The sequence below is a fragment of the Astatotilapia calliptera genome, chromosome 8, assembly GCF_964374335.1.
Source record: "Astatotilapia calliptera chromosome 8, fAstCal68.1, whole genome shotgun sequence".
Lineage (NCBI taxonomy): Eukaryota > Metazoa > Chordata > Actinopteri > Cichliformes > Cichlidae > Astatotilapia > Astatotilapia calliptera.
The window spans coordinates 23645674-23651673 of record NC_137429.1 but is presented as its reverse complement, the minus strand read 5'-3'; the positions used below and the strand labels follow the sequence as shown (position 1 = coordinate 23651673).

Here is a 6000-nt window from a genome sequence, read left to right as displayed (position 1 = left end):
AGATGAGCCCAATAACGGTGGTGTCATCTGCAAACTTGATTAGCTTGACAGACTGGTGGGTGGAGGTGCAGCAGTTGGTGTACAGGGAGAAGAGCAGAGGAGAAAGAACACAGCCCTGAGGGGAGCCGGTGCTGATGGTCCGGGAGTCCGAGACATTCTTTCCCAGCCTCACATGCTGCTTCCTGTCCGTCAGGAAGTCAGTGATCCACCGGCAGATGGGGTCAGGCACATTCATCTGGGAAAGCTTGTCTCGGAGATGGTCTGGAAGGATGGTGTTGAAGGCAGAGCTGAAGTCCACAAACAGGATCCTGGCGTAGGTTCCTGGGGAGTCCTATTCCTATGGACTTCAGAACAATGATGATGACCTTTAAAAAAAAGGATTGGCTATCGCTTTCACAGAGACTTGGTGAGACTTGGTGCACACATACATATGTAGACTTTGTTTCACTTTTTAAATAAATGTAGTAAATAAAAGCGCTATATATTATGAGATTTATTTATTTTTTAATTATTTTATTGGATTACATAAAAATATCATTCTACCTGTATGAAAATATATGCCACTCATGCTTTAGAGTCTACAGATAGGTCCTTCCACAAAGTTGTACATTTACTATTTTAGTAAAGTTTTCTGGTCTGATATGCATCGTTTTCTACTGCAGTTGAGGGCAGAGTCAAAACAATGAAGTGGGCCTTTGCTGTGTTTGCCATGGTATCACTCTCCAAGTGCCTCGTTCAGTAAGTCAGACTATAAATCATCCATTTACTGTCTTTGTTACTTTTTACTTGTTTTTCCGATTTTCCTACAGCCTTCTCTTAAACAGTTACAGACATATATGACACACTGTCAGGTCCGCTAAAATAAAAGAAGCATAAATAGTAAAACTTTTAAGAGGTTGCTGATATGAAAAAACACCTCTTTACATTTCAATAGAAAGTTTTAGGATTTAGCCTAATGTGAAAAATATGGGTTAGGGTTATGCAGAGTGCATCTCTGTGCAATCATGCTTTAGAGTCTACATACACGTCCATTAACAGGGTTGTACACCTAATATTTGACTACAGGAGTAAAGTGTTCTGTTGTTCTTATATGCATTATCTTCTATTGCAGTAGACGGTAGAGTTGAAACAATAAAGTGGGCCTTTGCTGTGTTTGCCATGGTGGCACTGTCTGATTGCCTCGTTCAGTAAGTCAGCCAAACTATATTTCATTCATTTCATTCTTCTTTTTATTTATTTTTTACTTTTACTATTTGAAATAAAAATAGTAATAGATCGACATGGCCATCTATCATATGCAATATAAGATACGTATAGTATAAAATATTTATATATGCAGTTCTAAGAGGGTGTTGGTATGAAAAAACATCTGTTCACAGCTCAATAAAGTTTTCTAAATGTATCCTAATGGGCAAAATGTAATTTGCTCCCTTTGATGACTCCTAGGATCCCTCTGGAAAAGGGTAAGAGGGCCAGGGTGGTCTTGGAGGAACAGGGTCTATGGGAGGAGTATAGGCAAAAATACCCATACAATGCCATGGCCAAGTTTGATAGGAGCTTTGCTGTGGGCCCTGAATCCATGACCAATGATGCTTGTGTGAGTAACATCATCTAAACGTTGAACATGCATATCAACATACAGAGAACATGACAAACGTCTTGAGAGTATACCTTCATGTCTCCTCTTCTTCTCCAGTTGTCTTACTATGGAGTCATCTCAATTGGAACTCCACCTCAGTCCTTTAAAGTCATCTTTGACCCTGGCTCATCTAACCTGTGGGTTCCCTCCATCTACTGCAACAGTGCAGCCTGCAGTATGTAAATCTATGATTACATAATGCATTTCCACACAAAGTCAGAGAGTGATTCTGAAAACCTTTATAATGACAAAAAAAAAATATAAGGGTCAAGGGTCCAGTTTACAGTTCCCAAGACTGAGTTACCAAGGTCCCACCCTGGAGTCTGGCCCAGGTTAGGGCCGTAGGGGTTCGGTGACGATGACTGGCACTTCCAATAAACTAACTAGTGGTACATGTTATTTCTCTGGTGGGGAAGGAGCCTGATCTGGTGTGCAAGATTGAGACATTTCTAATAGACACACAATGTAGGTGAACTGTTTCAAGTATCTTCTACAAAGAGGAGACTCTGGTTAAGACCCAGGAGCTGCTGGAGAGATTATAATTCTTGGCTGGCTTGGAGTTGAAGAGGTAGCCAGAGTGGGGAGAGTCTGTGCTTCTCTGCTCAAACTGCTGCCCCCGTTATCAGAACTCAGATTATGGATGGATGGTTTTTATATTTAGGATTTGGTAGTTAGGTAATAGAACTGAGGTACAGCATTTTGCCATAAACTGTGTTTTCTTTTTGACCCTGGTAGGAGCAGCACATACAGACAGTATGGCAGACCTCTCAGTATGACGTATGGCACTGGCAGCATGACTGGCTTCTTGGGATATGACACTGTGACGGTGAGAATTTTAAAACAAGCAAAAACAACCCCAAAACATCAGTCTGTTTAACAGTAAATGTAAAGATGAAAAAACGCCATGATAATCCCTACAAAATAAAAACTATGTTAGCCTGAAAGTATTGCTCCAAAATATTTTTATAAACCAGGGAAAAGAACTTTCACTTGTTTAATAGTAATTGTAAAGGTATTACAGTGCTTTCACAGTAAAAACTGCGATTGCCTCAAAAAGTATTTATGAATGTGAAATCTGAACATATAAAACACAAATGAAGGGGTTTTTCACATGTGATTCTTTAAATAACATTTGGAGTGGTTTTGGTTTTAAATGGAGATCAATAGAATGGTATGAAAAAGAACTTTTCAAAAAACCATCACCATTGGTTTCAAACTGTACTGGCTTCATCTTTGGTTGGCAGGTTGCTGGTCTGACTGTGACAAATCAGATCTTTAGTTTGAGTCAAACTGAGGCCCCTTTCATGCAGTACATGCAGGCTGATGGTATCCTTGGTCTGGCCTACCCAAGTCTGCCTCTGGTGTGTCACCTGTGTTTGATAACATGAATGCAGGCTTGACTGACCAGAACCTCTTCTCCCTGTATCTGAGCTCATAAGTATTATGCGGGATTCTACCTGACTCTGGAAATTATCTATAGATGCCTCAAATATTAATTTGTACTCAATTCCACCTGGATTCCTCTCTCCAAAGAACTGTACTGTTAAATCACAGTTGACAGGTAAAACCAAAAGTTACAGCCCTATATTTGTTTCAGAATCATGATAGAGCTATATTGCCAAAGAAGTTTCTTTCCTAATGCATACTGTGTTGTCCATTACAGTGTTTCTGGTAATGGTCAGGCTGTGGCTTGTAATGGTGGTTGTGAGGCTATTGTGAACACTGGAACCTCTCTGATTGTTGGACCTTAAAGTGACATTGACAACATCAATGCTTGGCTGGGAGCAAGTAGCCAGAATGGAGAGGTCAGTGCTAAAAAACAAAAAATATGGAGAAATATGTTGAGTGAAGTACCACTTGGTCTGGTGAAACTGATACTCTTCAAAATTTACATATTTTACAGGCAGCTTATTTTAACTTTCCTTTTCCATCAGTACATGGTCAGCTGCAACAACATTGACCAAATGCCTGATGTGACCTTTAACATCAATGGACAGCAGTTCACTCTCCCAGCCTCTGCCTACATCAGTCAGATAAGAATTCCTTTCCTTATATACAGTGGGGCAAAAAAGTATTTAGTCAGCCACCGATTGTGCAAGTTCCCCCACTTAAAATGATGACAGAGGTCAGTAATTTGCACCAGAGGTACACTTCAACTGTGAGAGACAGAATGTGAAAAAAAAATCCATGAATCCACATGGTAGGATTTGTAAAGAATTTATTCGTAAATCAGGGTGGAAAATAAGTATTTGGTCACCTCAAACAAGGAAAATCTCTGGCTCTCACAGACCTGTAACGTCTTCTGTAAGAAGCTTTTCTGTCCCCCACTCGTTACCTGTATGAATGGCACCTGTTTGAACTCATCATCTGTATAAAAGACACCTGTCCACAGCCTCAAACAGTCAGACTCCAAACTCCGCCATGGCCAAGACCAAAGAGCTTTCGAAGGACACCAGGAAAAGTATTGTAGACCTGCACCAGACTGGGAAGAGTGAATCTACAATAGGCAAGCAGCTTGGTGTGAAAAAATCAACTGTGGGAGCAATCATCAGAAAATGGAAGACATACAAGACCACTGATAATCTCCCTCGATCTGGGGCTCCACGCAAGATCTCATCCCGTGGGGTCAAAATGATCATGAGAACGGTGAGCAAAGATCCCAGAACCACACGGGGGGACCTGGTGAATGACCTGCAGAGAGCTGGGACCAAAGTAACAAAGGTCACCATCAGTAACACACTACAACGGCAGGGAATCAAATCCTGCAGTGCCAGACGTGTTCCGCTGCTGAAGCCAGTGCATGTCCAGGCCCGTCTGAAGTTTGCCAGAGAGCACATGGATGATACAGCAGAGGATTGGGAGAATGTCATGTGGTCAGATGAAACCAAAGTAGAACTTTTTGGTATAAACTCAACTCGTCGTGTTTGGAGGAAGAAGAATACTGAGTTGCATCCCAAGAACACCATACCTACTGTGAAGCATGGGGGTGGAAACATCATGCTATGGGGCTGTTTTTCTGCCAAGGGGACAGGACGACTGATCCGTGTTAAGGACAGAATGAATGGGGCCATGTATCGTGAGATACTGATGGAAGGAGCCAAAACCTCCTTCCATCAGTGAGAACTTTGAAGATGAAACGAGGCTGGGTCTTCCAACATGACAATGATCCAAAACACACCGCCTGGGCAACAAAGGAGTGGCTCCGTAAGAAGCATTTGAAAGTCCCGGAGTGGCCTAGCCAGTCTCCAGACCTCAACCCCATAGAAAATCTGTGGCGGGAGTTGAAAGTCCGTGTTGCTCGGCGACAGCCCCAAAACATCACTGCTCTCGAGAAGATCTGCATGGAGGAATGGGCCAAAATACCAGCTACTGTGTGTGCAAACCTGGTAAAGACCTATAGTAAACGTTTGACCTCTGTTATTGCCAACAAAGGTTATGTTACAAAGTATTGAGTTGTATTTTTGTTGTTGACCAAATACTTATTTTCCACCCTGATTTACGAATAAATTCTTTACAAATCCTACCATGTGGATTCATGGATTTTTTTTTCACATTCTGTCTCTCACAGTTGAAGTGTACCTCTGGTGCAAATTACTGACCTCTGTCATCATTTTAGGTGGGGGAACTTGCACAATCGGTGGCTGACTAAATACTTTTTTGCCCCACTGTATGTTTTATAACTTCTCTACATATTCCCTAAATTGTATTTATTTTTTTTCTGTTACATCTCCTCCTTAGTCCCAGAGCTATGGCTGCCTCACTGGCTTCAGTGGTCAAGGTAGCAACCTGTGGATCCTGGGCAATGTCTTCCTCGGACAGTACTATTCCATCTTCAACAGAGGCCAGAAAACGGTGGGTTTGGCCAAGGCTAGATAATCAACCTGAAGTCAAGTCCTTCAACATACATCTTTGTGTTATAGTCAGCTTTGTAACATCAAAAGTCTAATAAATAAATCAAGTTTTTAAAAAGTTAAAACAATTTTGTCTTTGTTTTTTTTGTATTTGTTTGTTTTTTCCTTATTCATGAAGAACAAAGCATTTCAAATCTCCCATTTGTAGGCTGATAACATCTAATTTGATATGATAATTAAATAAAAACACAGTTCAACAACTCTACAATACAAAACTTACATATCACAGAATAACACTGTCTTAACCAGACTGCCCCATAAACAGTGTGCATAGGCCTCCAGTGTATCTCTCCAACATCAAGCAACACAGCTGAAGTTATGAGACAGCAAATACTTTGTGTCACGTGTGTCAGTGGGATACATGTGAATGTATTAAAAATGATACTCCAGTAGTACAAGTCAAGGAGAGTATTAAAGTTGGCAAACTTTGTCCACTTCAGCAAACAATCT

The 6000-nt window shown here is 41.0% G+C and overlaps 1 pseudogene; it reads left to right on the top strand.

Moving 5' to 3' along the window:
* The first annotated feature begins 682 nt into the window (after positions 1-682).
* On the top strand, positions 683-5684 carry LOC113028408 (pepsin A-like; annotated as a pseudogene).
* Positions 5685-6000: the final 316 nt, after the last annotated feature.